Source organism: Ovis aries, chromosome 15, assembly GCF_016772045.2.
Source record: "Ovis aries strain OAR_USU_Benz2616 breed Rambouillet chromosome 15, ARS-UI_Ramb_v3.0, whole genome shotgun sequence".
NCBI classification, from domain to species: Eukaryota; Metazoa; Chordata; class Mammalia; order Artiodactyla; family Bovidae; genus Ovis; species Ovis aries.
The window spans coordinates 32,761,254-32,783,377 of NC_056068.1; the positions used below are offsets into that span (position 1 = coordinate 32,761,254).

At 41.9% G+C, this 22,124-nt stretch overlaps 1 long non-coding RNA gene across 6 annotated transcripts in view; it reads right to left on the reverse strand.

The window, feature by feature from the left end:
- Positions 1–22,124, reverse strand: part of LOC105602212 (uncharacterized) — a 305,023-nt gene that overhangs the window by 271,045 nt on the left and 11,854 nt on the right. For 2 of the 6 annotated variants that reach the window (XR_009596611.1, XR_009596615.1), the window contains exon 1: positions 15,119–15,264. The exons of the other annotated variants lie outside the window; for them this stretch is intronic. This is a non-coding gene — a long non-coding RNA (uncharacterized LOC105602212). Of the gene's footprint in view, positions 1–15,118; positions 15,265–22,124 lie in introns of those variants that run through there. 6 annotated transcript variants of the gene reach the window in all.

The window sequence follows — 22,124 nt, forward strand, 5'->3', positions numbered from 1 at the left end:
AAGACAGCGGATGAGATGGTTGAATGGCATCACCGACTAGATGGAGCAAGCTCCGGAAGTTGGTGATGGACAGGGAAGCCTGGCGTGCTGCAGTCCATGGGTTCACAAAGAGTCGGATACGACTCAGCAACTGAACTGACTGATAAGCCAAGACTCTGTCCTCTGCTCCCTGAGCACCTGAAATCCTGGACTGCCAACTCACAAGCAAAAACTGTGGTCCTAGGGAGGAGGGAGTGAAATGACGTGGACAAACTCACCCTCCAGCAGCAGAGAACAACAAAGCAGAACATTTAAATTCCTGCTATGTTCAGGTAATTTAATGACATTTTAATTATTTATGCCCTGCTTTATTCCAGGAACAGTAAGATGAACTAGATGTGGGAGAAAAAAAGAGAAAGAATAAGACTAATCTCATAAAACAGAAACAGGAGTGGAGCTAATACAAAAATACATTCCAAAAAGACCTATGGATTTGCAGGGGACATGGGGAGAGGCAGGTGCAAATATAGCTCAAACGGAGAGGTGGGTACAAATTTAGCTCAAAACTGGCCAGCAGTCGATCAAAGAGGAAAACTTGATCGGTCATACAATGCATGGTATTCAGAAGATAAAAGACCTCCGTCTTCATATAAGGAATTGTTATTAAATAACCTTCCCTCTCCCCACAAATCAGTGCTTTCCAACTGTGTTTGAAGGCAGAAGAGGGGTGAGCTCTCTTCTTCACAAAATAGGTGATAGGATGAGTGAAAAGAACATGGGTTCCTCCTCTCCAGATGATCCTGGTTGTTATGAGGGTTATGTGGCCCCATATTTGTAGAGTGCTTGGTAGTATCTGACCAACGGTAGAGGCTTTGTTAACAATGGTGACCACTGTTAGGCAGATGAAGATGGAGAAGATGAGGATGCAAGGCCGTGTAGGAAAGAAAACAAGCTACTTGAGACTCAGTTCTAGCTCATTACTCAAGTAATTTTGGTGAAGTTATCACACCTCGGAGCCTCATCTATAAAGCCAGATAATGTGATCTATTTCACAGGTTTACCGTGAGAATTAAATGAGATAACACATGTGCAAAAATTTTTTAAATGAAGGTACTTTTGGAGGGTAGAGAAGGAAATGGCAACTCGATCCAGTATTCTTGCCTGGAAATCCCATAGACAAAGGATCCTGGTGAACTACAGTCCATGGGGTCGCTGAGGGTTGGACATGACTGAGCAGCTGAACAACATTTTCAAAGTAGGGAACCATTGATAAGCATGCGCTCTATGACGGCTCACAGAGCCTCACAACTGACCCACAGGGAAGGTGTTCTTTTGATGATGATGAAAAGCAGCTGAGGAAGGTCGTTTACTCCTTGCCCTTTCTGCTGTAGTCCCCTCCTCTGTCATCTGAAGCCTTTCACACATATTACTTCCTCTGTTTTCAACAATCTTCTTCCACTTCTACCTTTAACCTGTAAGAACTTACTCACCATTCAGGGCTCAGCCCAGACTGCCCATCTCCCAGAAGTCTTCCCTGCCCCTCCTGACTATGCTCCACAAATTCCAGAACCATCCTATTCGCCTCTGGTGGCAACTCTGCCTTTTAATATTCTGTTTCCTTGTCCAGACCCTTCCATTGGACTATAAACTCCTTGAAGGCAGAGAATGCATTTCTTCTTTATTACTATAGCTACAATGCAGCCATGTAATAGCACATAGAAGGCACTCAGTAAATATTCATTGAATTGTGAGATCATGCAAGTAGATTCAAAACAGAGAAGACTGATCACATGGTTCTTCCTTTTTTCGTAGGGAGCCACAACGCTAAATTGAATGCCATTCTTTCTTGCGCTAAAATCACAGTGACTACATTCTCAACTGGAATTATCAAGGCTAGGCATTATGGCTAAATCTATGTTCATTCAGGTTTCAAACCCATCTTCTAGAAAACTTAACAACATAAAACAATGAGTTTAGATATGAACTTTTCATCCAAGAGCATTTAGAAGGGTGCAATAAATCAGTTCAACAAACATTTATCTTGAAAGAAGTCCTTTTTCTCTAAGCTTTTTACAACTTTGTACAGCTCGAAAGAAATGTAATCCCTTGTATTGTCCCCTTATTGGTTCATAAATCATTAATATGCTAGTTCAAATAAGCTTTATAAGATTTAAAAAAATCACCCTCTCATTGAAGTTGTTGAGAGCAGATTTTCCTCTTAAATATGGAGGTCATTTTTCACAGAAGAGAAACCTAAATTTATTCTAATACTGTTGCCTGTGAATCTGAACTATCAAATTTGACTAAATACATTTTCCTATTATTTATTTGTATTTGCAGGATATACCTAAGATTGCATTGGACCATTCTTAACCACTCAGCAAGTCAGACATATCAAAGCTCTCACACAATAATGAGAGTTTTAGCAAAGAGTCGAAAGAGAGTCCATGTTTTGGTCATCTACAGCAACAATGAGCTGTTGAACAGAAAAATTAAATGACTAGGGCTACTCAGGGCAGCTCACACCCAAAATAAGACCTTTATTCACAGCCTTATAAATAACCTCTGCATCACAAGTACTGCCAGGATTGAATAAAGAGATTTTAAAAGAAGGCTATTGATAGATAATAAGCTATTATCCTCCAAGACTTGGCAAACTGGCTGTTGGCCAACCTCATATTTGGTTATTCCTGGAAAGATAGAATATGACAGTTAACTGGTTTATGTGAGAAAAGCCAAATATCTTTAAAACATAGCCCATGCCAGTAAAGTGCTGCTGGAAGAATATTTTCTCAGAAACTCAACATGTCAACAACATCAGCCAAATGTATGAATAGTATCTTCAATAATAGCTAATGAGGTATCTCCTCTGGGTCTTCTGACCTTCTACTTACTAGCCATGAACACGTCTATCTTATTCCACTGAATCAAACTTGCAGGTCTCCCAAAATCACTGCAGTGGGTGGTTAAGATATCTTAACTATTTCTATAATAAATTCCTACACATGTTATTTCCAAATCATGCTAAGTTGATCTACCTTACATGGACAAAATCGGTAAAAGATGCCAGTGTCAAATAATTTGATTCCATAGTTTTTAGCTAAGATTTCATGGAGACTGTGACTGTCCTCTGTCACACAGCAAAGGAGAGTAGCAGACCTAGGTACAAAATTCACGTTTGCTGAAGAGGACGGAAATGGTCTGAACCTAACAGAGGCAGAAGATATTAAGAAGAGGTGGCAAGAATACACGGAAGATCTGTACAAAAAAGATCTTCACGACCCAGATAATCATGATGATGTGATCACTAATCTAGAGCCAGATATCTTGGAATGTGAAGTCAAGTGGGCCTTAGAAAGCATCACTATGAACAAAGCTAGTGGAGGTGATGGAATTCCAGTTGAGCTGTTTCAAATCCTGAAAGATGATGCTGTGAAAGTGCTGCACTCAATATGCCAGCAAATTTGGAAAACTCAGCAGTGGCCACAGGACTGGAAAAGGTCAGTTTCCATTCCAATCCCAAAGAAAGGCAATGCTAAAGAATGCTCAAACTACCGCACAATTGCACTCATCTCACATGCTAGTAAAGTAATGCTCAAAAGTCTCCAAGCCAGCAATACGTGAACTGTGAACTCCCTGATGTTCAAGCTGGTTTTAGAAAAGGCAGAGGAATAAGAGATCAAATTGCCAACATCTGCTGGATCATGGAAAAAGCAAGAGGGTTCCAGAAAAACATCTATTTCTGCTTTATTGACTATGCCAAAGCCTTTGACTGTGTGGATCACAATAAACTGGGGAAACTTCTGAAAGAGATGGGAATACAGACCACCTGACCTGCCTCTTGAGAAATCTGTATGCAGGTCAGGAAGCAACGGTTAGAACTGGACATGGAACAACAGACTGGTTCCAAAGAGGAAAAGGAGTACATCAAGGCTGTATATTGTCACCCTGCTTATTTAACTTATATGCAGAGTACATCATGAGAAATGCTGGGCTGGAAGAAGCACAAGCTGGAATTAAGATTGCCGGGAGAAATATCAATAACCTCACATATGCAGATGACACCACCCTTATGGCAGAAAGTGAAGAGGAACTAAAAAGCTTCTTGATGAAAGTGAAAGAGGAGAGTGAAAAAGTTGGCTTAAAGCTCAACATTCAGAAAACAAAGATCATGGCATCCGGTCCCATCACTTCATGGGAAATAGATGGGGAAACAGTGGAAACAGTGTCAGACTTTATTTTTTTGGGCTCCAAAATCACTGCAGATGGTGATTGCAGCCATGAAATTAAAAGACACTTACTCCTTGGAAGAAAAGTGATGACCAACCTAGACAGTATATTCAAAAGCAGAGACATTACTTTGCCAACTAAGGTCTATCTAGTCAAGGCGATGGTTTTTCCTGTGGTCATGTATGGATGTGAGAGTTGGACTGTGAAGAAGGCTGAGCACCAAAGAATTGATGCTTTTGAACTGTGGTGTTGGAGAAGACTCTTGAGAGTCCCTTGGACTGCAAGGAGACCCAACCAGTCCATTCTGAAGGAGATCAACCCTGGGATTTCTTTGGAAGGAATGATGCTAAAGCTGAAGCTCCAGTACTTTGGCCATCTCATGCGAAGAGTCGGCTCATTGGAAAAGACTCTGATGCTGGGAGGGATTGGGGGCAGGAGGAGAAGGGAACGACTGAGAATGAGATGGCTGGATGGCATCACTGACTTGATGGACATGAGTCTCAGTGAACTCCAGGAAATGGTGATGGACAGGGAGGCCTGGCATGCTGCGATTCATGGGGTTGCAAAGAGTCAGACATGACTGAGCGACTGAACTGAACTGAACTGAACTGAACTGATCAAGGACTCCATCCACTGATAGAATGCTGAGATTCTATGCCTGTTTTGTATTAATCAGGAGCTAAATCACTACTCTAAAGCTGCATTTATATGCATAAACACAAACATACACACACCCCTCTAAAAGAGTATCTACAGTTTGATTTAGGATCAATGTATATACTTCCCTGAATCTACCCAAAAGGAGTGAAATTAAACGTCACCTGAATGGGAGGTGCTGTGGAAGAAGTTTCTAGAAGCAAAAGAAGGGATTATTATCTGAAAGGTTGGTGCTCAAACTGAACAGGAGAAACAAAGGTAAAGCAAGAGGAAAACTCAGGTCTTACAGACAGTGAATAGTGCGCTCACTCAGAAGAGGGAGGTGTGTGCACCACAGGCGTGGGCAATCAGATGAGTGGAAAAGAGGATTAGACCGTGGCTGGGGCATGGTGAGTGGCTGAGGACCTAAAATGAAAAGTTCTGGACATGTGGTGGGGTGTTCCCTTGAGTGAAGTCCCTTGCATTTTACTGCCACTGCAGGATTCCCTAATGCAGGCAAGCTGGTGAGAACATACTCATTGTTCCTGACATGAAGAGCCTCCCTTTGTGGGCACATCTTGTTGCTGTGATTCTGTGATGAATGGCAGCTTGGCCCCTGAATCAACAAGCCCCAGCTGGAGGAGCTCCTGCCTCCAGTTGAGAGCTCAGGCTTTCTGTTCTCACTGAGCCCCACTTCCTCGTCTACTGAACACATTAATATCCACACTCCATGGAGGCCAAGGCCAAACACCAAGTCTAAGAATCACAGGCAGAACGGAGTTTAAGACTGCCAAGTCAGGCCTTTGGAGATGGGCTGAGATCAGATCCGAGGAGCCTGGCGGGCTACAGTCCCCAGGGTTGCCAAGAGTAAGACACGACTGAGCGTGCACACGTAGGACCGATGAGAACAAAAGGCAGCTGACAGCAGCACATAAGGATGTGTTTGCAATGGGTGTTTAGGCCAGATGAAAGGGAGAGGCAGAGAAGGTATGCTGTGGGGAGCAAGGAGTGATCAGACTGGTAGGCATGTCAAGAATGCAAAAAGGAAAAAAAATATATAGTCATTTGACTGTACAGTTTCCAGAGGAATGAGACCATCCAGTAAAGCTGCCTGTTATAGTTATCTTCTGATTTGCAATTTGCAACAGGATAATGTTTTCCCAGTTTGAAGAATATTCTTATTTGTTCAGAGAAACAAGATAATATCCTTAATTTTCTATACTTCCAGTGGCCCCAGGTATTTCCAGGAAAAAAATAGAAAAATAAATAAAATCCTAAATTAACCCAAGGAGACATCCTAGGATTTCTGTCATTGGTAGCTATTCCCTTTCAAAGGCATGTGTTCCCCTGATGAATCATGAGCCCTATAACACCCAGACACTTTCTTTCTCTAAATCCTTCCTGTCTCATCTGCAAAGCTAAGGCACTGGCTCCAAAGACAGCTTGGTTCTATTCTACTTTAACAAGCCATAAATCCGGGAATATACTTGGGTTCAGCCCGAGTACATCTTTACGTAGGCATTTTATCTATCTTACTACAATAACAAGAACACACCCTAGATAGGAAAACTATGCTGAAAAAAAAACAAGGCTCTGTCAGCACAATGTATGGGCGTGGTGAAAAAAGGCAATTAGACTGTGTGCAAGTCAAAAATAAATGTTTTGTTTTTAAAAAAAGCAGTTTCTGATAAACAGTTTAAGCTCATAGAATGTGGTTAAGAAAGATGGCATATAAAATATTCCATAGATTCAGATCTGTTGTAGCATGAGTCAGAGAGGATGAGGGAAAAATAAGAAAGTAAAAGATGCTTTTAGAATGACTATACAGGAAAACATTGCAAATGACTGTACAGCTATTGTTCTGACCCTGTATTTTCACTTAGGTGTTTTTACAATTTTCTTAACTCCACATTATATGGCCAAATCTCTTTAATGCTCATCTCTCTCACCCCCAAATAAAATTTTTGCATTACTCTAGAATGTGCGGTTTGCATTTGAGGAAATCTTGAGTCATCAAATGATCAGATTAGATTAGAGTCAAATAAGACAAGAAAGAAACATCCCTCCTAATTACTTCCACTCTGCTGTGTGCTCAGTCATGTCCGACTCTTTGCAGCCCAATGGACTGTAGCTTCTCTGTCCATGAGATTTTCCAAGCAAGAATACTGGAGTGTGTTGCTCTTTCCTTCTCCAGAGGATCTTTTCCACCCAGGGACTGAACCCACGTCTCTTGTGTCTCCTGCTTGGCAGATGGATTCTTTACCACCAGCACCATCTGGGTAGCCCAATATTTCCACTCTAGATGTATAAAAAGGATAGCTGCAAAGAACATCGAGACTTTCATAACCTCCACCATTCTCTCAAAAATTTCTCATCACTTATTTCATAGCTGGAAAATGAACAGAAACTGCTTCTCATCCCCATTCTATGGCTGAAGAATCACAGGTTGAAAAAAGTCAAGTAACTTGTCACACAGCTGAAAACAGGAACTCAATCCTCCGGCTCTAGGTTTCTCTAAGACTCTGCTGCTTGGCTTGACTCTTGTTTGGAGCAAAATGCTAGGCAACAAAGCTCCCACAGGCAGTGTGTTGGCAGAACCTGCTCTGGCTGGGGGTGAATGTGTTGAACCCCAATTGCTCAGAATAGCTCAAAGCACCTTGGAAGGAGTGCTGGTTTCTAAAGACATTCCCACTTGGGGAGTGCTCCTGCTTCTACTCAGCCCCATCTGTCATTATGAATCTTGGGTAACACATCAGAGATTGTGCAATATATGGAAACATATTGAACATATTATATATGTCAGAGATGTCTTCTCTCATATTTCCATTAAAAGCTCCTAGCTATGCCAAAACTTTCTCATTCCCAAATGAAGTTCATTTCAATAAATGAGATAATGGATGAAACTTAAAGAGGTAGAGTTGGAAAGGAGAAGGGGGACTTGTCCCCCCCACACAAAGTAACTCTACAGGCATCTTAGAAGAAAGGATATATTTCTCTGATGATATGCCATCTTTTAAGGCCTAAAACCTGTAACATACAACTTTCAATTCACTTTCCCTAACTACTTCTTCTAACCTAGATAACAAAGATCAGAGGACCAAAAGGTGAATGGAAGTGAGGCTACGGGGTATGCATGTGCATAGACAGAAAGCGTACAGGTGTTTCACTGGCGCTAATGGTAAAGAATCTGGCTGCAAGGCAGGAGACATGGATTCAATCCCTGGGTCGGGAAGATCCCCTGGAGGAGAAAATGGCAACCCACTCCAGTATTCTTGCCTGGAGAATCTCATGGACAGAGGAGCTTGGTGGGCTACAGTCCATATGGTCACAAAGAGTTGCAACTGAGTGACCTAGCACACATGCACGTGTGGGTCTGGGTGGTGGGAGCCGGGGTAGCGGGGGAGGTAGGGGACTGTCCTCTCTATTGGAGAACTGCAATGATTCTGAAAGTGTTCATTTCCAAGTCTTTTTCAGACTAAAAATGAATGGCCTCAGACTTTTATGGTATACATTCCCAAAGACATGGGAATACTAGACCACTTTACCTGCCTCCTGGGAAACCTGTATGCAGCTCAAGAGGCAATTTATAACCAGACATGAAACAACAGACTGGTTCAAAACTGGGAAAGAGCATGTCAAGGTTGTATATTGTCACCCTGCTTATTTAATTCATATGCAGAGTATGTCATGTGACATGCTGGGCTGGATGAAGCATACGCTGGAATCAAGACTGCCAGGAGAAATATCAACCTCCTCAGATATGCAGATGATATCACTCTAATGGCAGAAGGTGAAGAGGAAATAAAGAGCCTCTTGATGAAGGTGAAAGAGGAGAATGAAAAAGAAGGCTTAAAATTCAACATTCAGAAAACTAAGATCATGGCATCTTGTCCCATCACTTCATGGCAAATAGATGTGGAAAAAAATAGAAGCAGTGACAGACTTTATTTAAAATCACTGCAGTTGGCAACTATAGCCATGAAATTAAAAGACGCTTGCCCCTTGAAAGAAAAGCTATGACCAACCTAGACAGCACATTAAAAAGCAGAGATATCACTTTGCCAACAAGGGTCCATACAGTGAAAGCTATGATTTTTTCCAGTAGTCATATGAGAGTCAGACCATGAAGAAGGCTGAGGGCCGAAGAATTGATGCCTTCGAACTGTGGTGTTGGAGAAGACTCTTGAGAGTCCCTTGGACAGTAAGATCAAAACAGTCAATCCTAAGGGTAATCAACCCTGAATATTCATTGGAAGGACTGATGCTGAAGCTGAAATTCCAGTACTTTGGCCATTTGATGGGAAGAGCCAACTCATTGGAAAAGACCCTGAAGGCAAGAGAAGAAGGGGACAACAGAGAATGTGATGGATGGCATCGTCGACTCAATTAATGTGAGTTTAAGCAAATGCCAGGAGATGGTGAAGGTCAGAGAAGCCTCGCGTGCTGCAGTCCATGGGGTTGCAAAGAGTCGGACACAACTTAGCGACTGAAAAAAAAACATAACCTTTTATTTTATCTTCAAAACAGACCATATGGAAAAGGCATCATACTACCCATTTTACAGATTAGAAAATGGATTTCAAGGAAGTTCAGAAACTTGCTCAAGTTAAAACATCTGCTGAGTGACAAGGGAAGAACTCAACACCAGTTCCTTCCAGTTCTCAGATCTGGCTTTCACCACCGCCTAGCTCCTCTCCACATTCTCCTGGTCCACCTCTGGTGTCTGGAACATGCTTTCTCCCTAACGTACATATTCCTGAGAAGGGATGGGCAGGGGGAGCTTTCTCCTTCCTTCACAGCAAATGTACCACCTTCAGCAATTCCTTCCAAGTTAGAAGGAAGGCATACATAAAGCCAAGACCTAAGAGGGGAAATATTAACATTTCAGGTGTGCTTTGTTTACAATGCCACTTCCTGGGAAATATTAACTCTCTCTCAAATGCTATCCAGGGCTTGGCATACGTGTGGAGGCCCGACACAACGTATAATCACGGAGGAAGGAAACATCTGACAGTGTGTCCCAAAGAGAGAGTGTGTCAGGATGGAGGGCAGACCCCACACCTCCTGTCTCTAATCACCAGGGAACCTTTCCCACCGAGCTGTAAATTCCAGCCTTCTCAGTTGTCTGATGCAAAGAAAAGCCATAAGCAGGAATCTGCAGCACTGTATGAGAGGGCAGCCACACCCGCCACTCGCCCACAAGACCTTATCCTCTGGTAGGTCAAAGAGCAGAAATGCTGCCTGATTGCTGAGCCCAGGGATCCTGTCTCATTCATTCCTGGTCCCTGGTCCCCTGCCTACAATACTTACAGTTGACATTAAAACTGACTGTAAGGGACTTTCCTGGTGGTCCAGCAGTTAAGAATCTGCCCGCCAATGCAGGGGACAAGCCCTGGTCTGGAAAGATCCCGCATGCCACAACCACTGAGCCCGTGCTCGAGAGCCCGTGCTCCGCAATGAGAAGCCGCTGCAGTGACAGATCTGTGCACCACAGAAAACGTATCCCCCACTTGCTGCAACTAGAGAAAGCATGTGTGTAGCAACCAAGACCCAGCGCAGCCATAAACAGATAAACACAGTGTTTTAAAGCTGGTCGTGAGAGAATTATAATTTACCTTTGTTGACAGAAGTATTTCTACTTAAGATGAACTTGGTCGTGTCTGTCACCTGGCATCAACTAGGTCTCTGACCTGGAGGCCATCACACAAAGACCCTCTCAAACTAAAGTAGAAATCTAGACCATCCGAGATTAACAGAAACATATGGGTCTTGATAACCAAACGCCCTGGGTAGGTCTTGTTTCTATCTTGATTCAAGTAAACTCTCTATAAAGCCATTTGGGGCTGCTGCTGCTAAGTCGCTTCAGTCGTGTCCGACTCTGTGCGACCCCAGAGACGGCAGCCCACCAGGCTCCGCCGTCCCTGGGATTCTCCAGGCAAGAACACTGGAGTGGGTTGCCATTTCCTTCTCCGATGCAGGAAAGTGAAAAGTGAAAGTGAAGTCACTGAGTCGTGTCTAACTCTCAGCGACCCCATGGACTGCAGCCTACCAGGCTCCTCCATCCATGGGATTTTCCAGGCAAGAGTATTGGAGTGGGGTGCCATTGCCTTCTCCACATTTGGGGGCAGGTGGGGAGTTTTGACTACAGATGGGATGTATCAAAAAAAATTATTGCTTTGGATAATGTGGTTGTATAAGAAAGCAAACTTTCAAAATGCCTAATCTAACATTTAATGGTTTCAAATGTCATGTTTTCTGGGATTTACTTTAAAACACTCCCCCCCAAAAGAAGAGCTAAAATCTAAATATGGGGTACATGAGGGGTCACTACACTATTCTCTTTACTTTTATGCCTATTTGTAATTTTTCTTATCAATTTTATGAGTGTAAATCAATCATTGAGACACGACATGGTTCTGCTTTTACTAACAAAAGTGCTATTTTCATATATGACCCAGTACTGGTGTATACATATTCTCACATATTCTCTAAGACGAGAGCTGCATTTTGAATATTTTATATGCAAGTTTTTTTTTGAAGTGGATCATTTAGATATTCTGAACTAAAAGTGTTTTTATAGCACAGGCTAAAGTAAAATATAAAACATGTACAGTCCCAGGGCAGGGCTGCCTACGGCAATCGCCGTTCATGTCAGTGAACATCATGGATGAATTCAGACCAGGTGGACAACAAACAAATTCACTCTATCAAACACACACACATGCACACGCACACGCACGCACGCACACATGCACACACACAATGTCCTGATCACACACCACTCACCCAGAAAACTCTCTGCCATCACCAGCCACTAGAACTTTGTGTAGTGCCTTCATTTAACAAGCGTTTAGGATACTTATATTGAAGCAGACTCTCTTCTATGCCCTTCCAAAATCTTAACTCATGACTAAGAACCATCTTTGAGGGAGGTGCTATTATTATTTCTCCTATTACAGATGAAGACACTGAAGGACAGAGGGGCTAAGTAGCACAGTTTTAACTGGCAGAGCTGGGATGTGAATCTATATACACTTCAACTTCCAGAATCTGCTCTTAACCACCATGACATGGATCCTCACTATTATAGCAACTAAAACCAAAACAGTCCTTGATGTGGTACTTGTTAAATAATCATGAAAAAATGAATTATCCATCCTTAGGAACTTTTAATAATTTTTTCAACATCCATGAACATAACACAAGCAGCATTTGAATCAAACGTCCTAAGACAGTTGAGATCACAACGTGCCCAGGTGTGACTTTTCTCCAGGGCTCACCAGCTCCAGAACCACCTTCACCCTCCCTCCTACCCCTTTCTCTTCAGGCTGCTTCCATCTCCCTTTCCTGCCCGTGAACTCCTGTGTTGAAAGTCAGCCCTATCATCCTTACCTCTGAAGATGAGACCACAGCCTAGACTAGAGGTCTTACTCTCCGCTTCCTCTGTCTTTCTGTTTCTCCATTATATCACATTATACCATGTGATATATTATATATAATATAATTAAAATATATTCTCCATTAACTATATAATATATTTTCCATTATATCATATCCATGGCACTGCAGGTGGTTTTTTCGCCCTTATCTCACAGTAGATTAGGATATTGGTAGGAAAAAGACTGTCTTCACCTTGTCACTGACACCTAGACAGTCTCCTGGCATGAAACAGTCCTTAATAAATGCTTGTTTACTGTATCTGACAGCAGTGGTCCCCAACCTTTTTAGCACCAGGGACCATTTTTGTGGAAGACAATTTTTCTGAGGACCAGGGTAGGGTCTTGGGGATTATTCAAGCACATTACATTGATTGTGTACTTTATTTGTATTACTGTTACATCAGCTCCACCTCAGATCATCAGGCATTAGATTCTGGAGGTTGGGAACCCCTGTTCAGGGTCTCAGGGTCACCTCATACCCTTGTGATACCTCGGCTCCAACACCTGAGAACCTCGACTAGGACTCCGTGTGTCATCTCTTCTTTGCGATCAGGCTAAGCTCTTCAGGGGCAAGGAGGATGCCACCTCCATTTCGCTTCTCGTCACACCCACCACAGTTCCTTGTTGATGTTCAAGGATAAATAGTTATCGCCATTAACCATCATTCTTATGTAGACGGATGGAAATGCCAATGGAATGAGAGACAGACCAATTATTTGTGATATCCCTCTCCCTCAGAATGAGACACCTGGCCCAGAAATGGGGATGCCCAGCCTTTGGGAAGTGATTTGTAGCCACCTTAGTGTCTCTGCCTCCTTTGGTTGTGGCTGCTGCCCACTGGAATTCCTTCAGTTAAGGTGAGAAGCTACAAGTCTACAAAGTATACTTTTTTGTCATGAGAACACAACCACAGAAAAATAAGCACAGAAAGGACTTCCTTGGTGGCTCAGTGGATGGGAATCCTCCTGTCAATGCAGGGGATGTGGGTTCAACCCCACGTCCAGGAAGATTCCACATGCCATGGGGCCACTAAGCCCATGACCACAGCTATTAAGCCTGCTTGCTTACAGCCTGTGCTCCACAGAAAGAGAAGCTACCGCAATGAGATGCCTGCACCCCACAACAAAGAGTAGCCCCCTCTCGCCACAACTTGGGAGAGCAAAGCAATGTAGACCCAGTGCAATCAGAAATAAAAATAAATAAAATCATTTTTACATTTTAAAAAAATGAAGTTTATATCCATCAAAAAAAAGAAAAAAAAAAGTAAGCACAGAAAATTATTTTGGAGGGTGATGGCACCAAAAAACTAAGATTGTGTGTGCAAACCACTTCAAGTACAGCAACAATGTAAGACGGGGCTCCAGTCAAACATGGCCAAATCCTGATCTCAATCTAAAATCAACAGTCTTGGCATTCCTTGACTCACAGGTAGTTCTGAGGTCAAGGTACAGCAAAACATAAAGCAAAATAGGGAGGATGGGATCATAATTCACTGATGCTATCTTAATTCCAGAATGAATGGTAGGTTTGAGAGAACACACATTAACCCCTTTCCTCTAGATAAACACTAGAATCTTTTAATATCCCCCCATTCCTGAAAAAAATAAAACAATGATTACTTTATAAAGAGAAAGCCCTGAAGACAAAACTTACAGCAATTTATATGAGAACTTCAGCGTGTAATAAATAATTCAGAACTACTTCTAATTTTAAAATATTTGTTAATATATCATCTACTATGACTACATGCTGTCCAATACTGTAGCTATAAGACACATGAAATATGGCTAGTCCAAATTGAGATGGTTGTATAAGATGTTGTCAGTATAAAAGACACATCAGAATTCATCATTTTGGTAACACTATACTTCGATAAAATTAAAATAGTAAAAATATTGAGTATACAGTTCAAAAAAAGAGAATGGTATCACAACTGCCATGAAAAAAAAAAATGAGTTTCATGGATAACGGAGTGACCAATAATGGTGAATCATGCAGTTCAAATAAAGATTTTTTAACCTCAAAAAAAAAAAAAAAGAATTCATCAGTTTGGTTTTTAAAATGTCAAATATCTCAACTTTTATACTGATTAGATATGGAAGTAATAAACTTTTGAATATGCTGGATTAAGTAAAATATATTATCAAAATTAATTTCACCTCTTTATTTTCATTTTTAAGATAATTACCATAACCTTTAAAATTATAAATGGCTCATGGTGTGGTTTATATTCTATGTCTGTTGGATGGCATTACTTTAGACCATAAGACAACAGAAACCCAGTAAGACATAGCTCATGCTATAAATCAGATTGTCTTCCTCAAAACCCACATGCAGCTAGAAAAGTCTTGGAGCAGCTTTACGTATATATGGTGCAATTCACCACAGCAGAAACTGAAACTCACAGCCAAGTCTAAATGGAATGAAGTTGATATAGGGGAGGAGAAACATAGATAATACAAAAGAAAATAAAATTCCAAAACCATAACTTTTTGACCCTAGAAATTGGAGATATGAAGTCCATTGGAAACCCACGCTCAGACCCCACCTTCCCTTAGCTCAACTCTGTACACACAGCTCCCTGAGAAGACCCCCCAAAGCATCTTTCCACTCAACTGTCCTCATGAGAATAGAGCGTGATAATGGGAGACAGACATTTCCTCTGCTACGACAGTGAGGTAGTTACTAAAGGTCATTAATATCTGATGCAAATTTCCAGGTGCTCTCTATGGAAAGAATGGTGGTCTTTGGCCCTTTCAGAAAAGTAGGTATAATTTATTTCTTGTTTCCATTAGGAGCATGAGAAGGGAGACCCCATGGGGAATAATACTCACAAGATAGAAAGCGATTTTCTTTTTCCCCCAACTTCCAAGATGCAGAAGAAAATTCATTGATGAGTATTTATTAGCTAATGGTGAAAGAGCACTTCAAAAATGAAAATGGCTCTGAGAGGCACTGAGTTATCCTGATTGCAGAAACTGGAGACCCAGAAGAAAGGGCGCTCTATAAACTGTTCCCTGCAATTGGCTCCGTCTCTCACGAGCCTCTCAGATTCCTTTGTCCCTCCCACGATAATAACTTGTCTTCATGGCCATAGCCAAGAACACATTCTTTGTTTGGTTACATAAGCTTCTAAAAATAGCAATTTATCATGGAAATACTAAATGACCCTTGAAGATAGTGTTTTGATGGGCTATTAAGTTATTGCAGTGTCTGTTTTTTGTAATATATTATAATCAAAGAGAAAAAATCATTTTTGATGCTTTTCAAACCTTAAGAAAAGTAGATGAGTTTCATGCCTTGAGCATTTTTAATCCTTAAAAAAAAATGAAGAAAGTTTTCCCATGGTCAAAGAAGTTTTACTCCAGTCATGGAGATAAATATTCTCCTCGTTACTGAGGTCTAATGAAAAAGAGGAGGCTCATTCTAACTGTAATTTATTTTTTTTTTTCTGTCTAGCTAGATTGATAAATGAATTGAAAGTAAAAAGAATCAGAGAATTTAGCTGACAGACTATTTAAAGTAACTCTAATAATGCATCCCTTATTTCTTAAATCTAGAAATTTAAAACTGAAAGAATGCCAAGAAATGATCTCGTTGATATCTCCCTAAGACCAGAGAAGTTGCTTGCCAAGGTTACACAGCAGGGCCAGCTATCCTCTGTCCCAGATCACCTATTAATTGTCATTCTCCTGGACACCAGGTGAATGAGTGAGTCAGGAAGTGAATGAAAGAAGTGACTCAAACAGAAACTGAGTCTTCATGGAGGGACAGAAAACCAAGGTCTTAAGATAGGACTACAAAAGGCAAAAAAAAAAAAAGTAAGGAAATAAAACAGACTGTCTTCACAGACTTAGCAAATGACCAAGAGTATATAAATTATAGTCAGGAAGTCTTCCTAGACAGTCAACTTATTTAGGTGGCTTTCTTCTTCCATAGCATTTTTTAAAACTGCACATAACATAAAATTAACCATTTCAAATTCAGTGATATTTGGTACATTTACTGTACTGTGTAACCATCACCTCTATCTCGTTCTAAAACATTGATATCATTTTTTCAAAGAAAATCTCATACCACTCTGTTACCTCTCCCTCCTCTCAGCCCCTGGCAACCACCTATCTGCTTTCTGCTTCTGCAGATTCACCCATCCTGGATATTTCGTACACATGGAACCATATAACAGGGAGGCTTCGGAGACTGACTTCCACTTACTATAATATTTTCAAGGTTTATCCACACTGGTAGCATGTATCACTGTCATGTTTCCTTTTATGCTTGAATAACATTTCATTGTAAGGGCTTCTCTCGTGGCTTAGCAGTAAAGAATCCACCTACCAGCACAGGAGATGTCGGTGTGATCCCTGCGTCAGGAAGATCTGGAGAAGGAAACAGCAACCCACTCCAGTATTCTTGCCTGGGATATCCCATGGACAGAGGAGCCTGGGGGCTACAGTCTGTGGGGTCACAGTCAGACACAACTGAGAGACAAAACAACAATGACCATTCCACTGTATGTATATACCAGTTTAGTCAACTCCTATGTGCCCCTAAAGCACCCATGGTAATTTCTGAGCTCCCTACTATCAGTGAACATACTCTTAAGAGTCCTTGTTCCAAAGCCAGTCATCATCCGTTCAACAAAATGGAAAGCTGTCTGAATATTGTGTGAAGTCAGGATAATAACTCTCTTCATATAAGCTGTAGTTTTCTCTTTTTAATTTTTATTAATTTCTAATTTTTAATCTAATTAATTTTTACTGGAGTACAGCTGCTTTACAGTGTTGCGTTAGTCTCTACTGTAAAGTGAATCAGCTGTACGTATACATAGGTCCCCTCTCTTGTGGATTTCCTTCCCATTTAGGACACCAAAGAGCCGTAAGTAGAATTCCCTGAGCTATACAGTAAGTTCTCACTAGTTATCTATTTTATACATGGTATCAATAGTGTATATATGCCAACCCCAATCTCCCAATTCATCCCACCCTCCCCAAACTGGTTATTTTTTTTTCCTTCTAACAATAACCACCTTGGGAATTGAGTTCTATTATCAACATCTTTATTTAGGCGAGGAATTTGAGAAATAAACAGCATAAGTAGCTGTCCAGTGTCACAGCTGGCAAATGACAGAACCAGGATGGGACCCTTCCCTTTCCATCCACCCCAGCATCAGCGTTCATCCAGCTACTCACACTAACTCAGTCACTGCTCACAACATTGAGTATAAAATAGGTCTACAATTGGACCCTCCCCTTTCCATCCACCCCAGCATCAGTGTTCATCCAGCTACTCACACTAACCCAGTCACTACTCACAACACTGAGTATAAAATAGGTCTACAAAATAAATTTAGAAGAAAGGTTCTCATATTCAGGACAAGAAAGGCCTCAAGTCACAACTAAGTTTAGCTCTAAATATACATTTGTCTGTCAGTCCTTGTAATTCACAAAGCATTTTCCCAAATACACAATTGTATAAACGGTTCATAGAGTCTCATATTAGTCTACCAGCTAGCTAATCCATCACATGGTAGAACTCCATTGAGTTATCAGACTTAAAATGTATGTGTTCTTAATTTTTATTAGAAAAACCATTCCAACTTGAGAATGGAGGTGTCTGAAACTCAGCCTCCCCTCGTAGCAGTGGTTCTCTCTGCATCCTGCCCAGCCCACCCCACCCCACTGTGCTCCAATAACTGTGCAAACTCCGGGAGGAGTGAGATGGAATTCCACTGATGAGGAGATTTAAACTAAAGATCTTCCCAGGCAAACCTCCAAAGATAAACAGAAGTGGATATGAGGGTTGCATGAACTCTCAAAGCAAAGTGGCAGGATATTTAGAAAATATGAGGAGAGGTAATGCCAAGAAAGGACAAGGCTTGTATTTCATAGTTAGTAGTGAGCTGTAGTCTAGTTAAAGCTATGGGTTCTCCAGTGGTCATGTATGGATATGACAGCTGGACTACAAAGAAAGTTGAGCACCAAACAATTGATGCTTTTGAACTATGGTGTTGGAGAAGACTCTTGAGAGCCCCTTGGACTGCAAGGAGACCATACCAGTCAATCCTAAAGGAAATCATCCCTGAATATTCATTGGAAGGATTGATGCTGAAGCTGAAGCTCCAATACTTGGACCACCTGATGCGAAGAGCTGATTCACTGGAAAAGACCCTGATGCTGGGAAAGATTGAAGGCAGGAGGAGAAGGAACGACAGAGGATGAGATGGCTGGATGGCATCACTGACTCAGTGGACATGGGTTTGAACAAGCTCTGGGAGCTGGTGATGGACAGGGAGGCCTGGCGTGCTGTAGTCCATGGGGTTGCAAAGAGTCGGACATGACTGAGCAACTGAACTGAAGCGAATTGAGTGAGCTGTAGGCTGATTCCAAATCATAGCCCCACAGAGACTCTAATGCTAAATAATGATACTCTGGATGCCATAATGCCATTTCACCACCATGATCACACAGATAATGGAGACAATACTGATTGCACATACTTTTTTTTTTTTTTTTTTTGATCACTGTGCATGCGGGATCTTGTGTCCCTAACCAGGGCTCAGATCCATGCCCCCTGCAATGGAAGCATGCAATCGTAACCACTGGACCTCCAGGGACGCCACTGTGTATACATTTTGAGAACTCAAAATAAAGGGTAAATTCTTTCCTGTACCATGCTTTCGAGTTTACAAAACACTTCACCACCCATTGTTACCTGAGGTCCTCACGACAACCTGGTAGGTTAGGATCAATATTAACATATCCATTCTACCCTTGCAGAAATTGATCATGAGAGTTTAAACTCTCTAGCCATGCAGCACACAATTTAATTTGTGGAAACAGGACTCAAAATTCAGTCTTTTTGAATCACCCTAAGTCAGTCTGCAAAAAGAATAAGAGTAGAATTAAAAATTGCTCCAGGCGAGAGAAACAGCAAAACATATCATACAATGTTGGTGTGGAAGCAAATATGATCTTCTGAGCATTTCTTACTTTTTGCCTTACTCATCCCTTCTCAAATCCTGAGTCCTGAGATGAAGGTTACCTCAGAGATGGCAGGAATATAGTTTGCTGACTACAAAGAAAATGTACACATTTCTTTTCAAAGTCCTGATCTTTTAAAACCAAAGTAACTTCAGTTATTGAAGGGATATTCACAGTAATATTGAATTCCTACACATTGGATGTGAAAATGTTTTAGTCACCCCATCATGTCCAACTCTTTGAGACCCCATAAACTGTAGCCTACCAGGCTCCTCTGTCCAAGGGATTCTCCAGGCAAGAATACTGAAGTGGGTTGCCTTTCCCTTCTCCAGGGGATCTTCCTGACCCAGGGATTGAACCCAGGTCTCCTGCATTGCAGGCAGATTCTTTACCGTATGAGCCACCAGGGGGGCACTTTAATTTATCCACAAGATGATCCCTTCTTTCATGACAGACATTCAGGATATAAATCTTTTCCATAATACTGTCATGCTTTGTTTCTAAAAATCAAATAACTCTTTAAGGAGGCTCTGAGGCTCTGTTAGGCTCTGAGGTAGCATGCAGATCGTTTATCTAGCTGCAGGGAAGATGAAATGGGCTACTCTTCTCCCAGAGTTAGACAGTTCCAGTTAGAGTAGGTCCAGGTTGTGAAAGACCCGCCAATCCACCAACCCCGCCATCCTGCTCTCCTACTAACATCCCAGAAGCCCCTCCATAAATCACACCAGGAAAACGGAGGGGGTCGCAGAGTGCCCAGGATACATAAGCATGAACTCCACTAGCCAGTCTCACAAATAACTGCTATTCTAATGCTCAGCCCAGAGTGCATTATAATGGTGGGTGATACATAAAGTGGTAATGATGACTTGTTTTATTTTACTCCCTATAAAGGATGACAAAGAATCTGTATATGAGTTGGGGTGGGACTGCTGCTGCTAAGTCACTTCAGTTGTGTCCAACTCTGTGCAACCGGAGATTGCTATGTGGGAAGAAGGGAAAAAATATTCACTAGTGATTTTTAAGCCTGCTTCTTAAGGCTTTTTTACACTTCAGATGGACTGACCTTGGGCATAAAACATATGAGTGGAAGCTTAGAAGGGTACATGTTTGGTTTAACTCAAATTCATTCCATCAATACCTTTCTAAGAGGGGGACAAATTTTGACTCATATGCCTCTTACTCTCCAGCTTCTGCTTTTCAGGGGGTGGTCTTGGTAGCAAAAAGTGACCCCACATTTCTGGGGTGTTGTGTACTGCAACCTGAATCTGGAGCCAGAAACCCTAGACTCTGCATTGCTGTTTATTACCCATGTGATCTTAGCTGGGCTAATAAGCCAGCATTTCTACAACTATGAAAATAATAATTGTTATAAAAGTGAAATAAAATATATGAAATAAATTTGAAAACTTTAAAATGCCCTTCACGTGTAACGCATCCACTCAGTTCACAAACGTGTCTCCATCTAGGTGAAAGTAATAAATAACCAACATCCTTCCTTGTATAAGTTCATAACTAGAATTTCTAAGAAGATATAAGCTATTTTCATGAAGAAGAAAAAAATGAAGTGGGCATTCAAACAGTCATCTAGCAAAATCAGACCATGGAAAGGGTAACTCTGTCTGTTCTAGGCACGGAGGGGAAGGAAGGTTTACGTTAACGTGATTCGATTTAATATTGCACACGTCAGTCACTGTAATCACAGTGCCAGGACTGACACAGGAATGCCCTGCTGTTGAAAATCTCATAATGAAGAAGAGAATAGGACTTCACCAGTCGCCCCCCAACCCCACCCCAGAAGAGTTTTCCATCATTTCATTAAAAGAGGAAAAAAAAAAAAAAAAAAAACCTACCACATCCTGCTCAATAGGGTGACTGGCTCCTGAACAGGCAAGAGATTATTTCCAAACACATTCTTTCCTTGCTTTTCCATCCCCATGGGGCCCTGCTATCATTCCCGGCCTCCTGAAACCCCGTGGCTGCAGCCTCCATCTTACTGAGCAGATTTTCAAGCAAAGTCTCCTGGTTGCTGTGCCTGCCTTCCGGAGCTGCCGGCCTGCCTGTCGGGGGGTCCAGGGCGGAATTTATTTCCCACATCTTGGACGCGCTGCTCCCGCCACCCTCCCTCTTTCCCCTCAAGCTCTCGCTCCCCTCGCTCGCTCCCCTCCCCCCTCATTCCTAAATCCTAAGCCATGACAGAAATAAATTAGCTAGAGGTACAGGTCACACCTTGGAGAGCAGTAAACGTTCTGTGGGAAATCAATAGAGAAGATGGGATTCTCAAACAGCTGAAGCAGAAGGAATGACGCATTGATGGCTATACATAAACCAAACAAAGGAGCCGAGAGCAGCCGGCCAGGGAGGGGCGGGTGCTCTGTGGGTTCATTCATCCCAACACCTGAACCCAAGACAGCAACGCGGAAAAGACTCATCCCAGACACCTATGCGTCTGGAACTTTTTGCCTCTGGGGTGCTAAAGGTTGCTCTGCCCAGGATTTGTGAAAATTAGAAACGACGTCCAGGTCGTGAATGCTAATGCTGGGGGCCCCCTGGACGGCCCTAAGCATAAAGTGCGAGATCTGTATCTATTCCAGGAAGACGTCTCTCTGGCCGCTGACAGCAAAGCCAAGGAGAGATCACCTAGATCGTTAACTAAGGAAATAATTCCTAAAGCCTGAAGGGTGATGCAACAGAATAAGCTTAGGCTCTCTCGGACCTGGGTTCCAGTCCTGGCTTCACCACTCAGCAGCAAAAGGATCTTAAGAAAGTCGCTTTCATAAAATGCCAACATGAGATCTACCTTAGAGGCGACCAAGAGGATTAACTGGATAATACACATAAATAGGCATAGAATGGACGC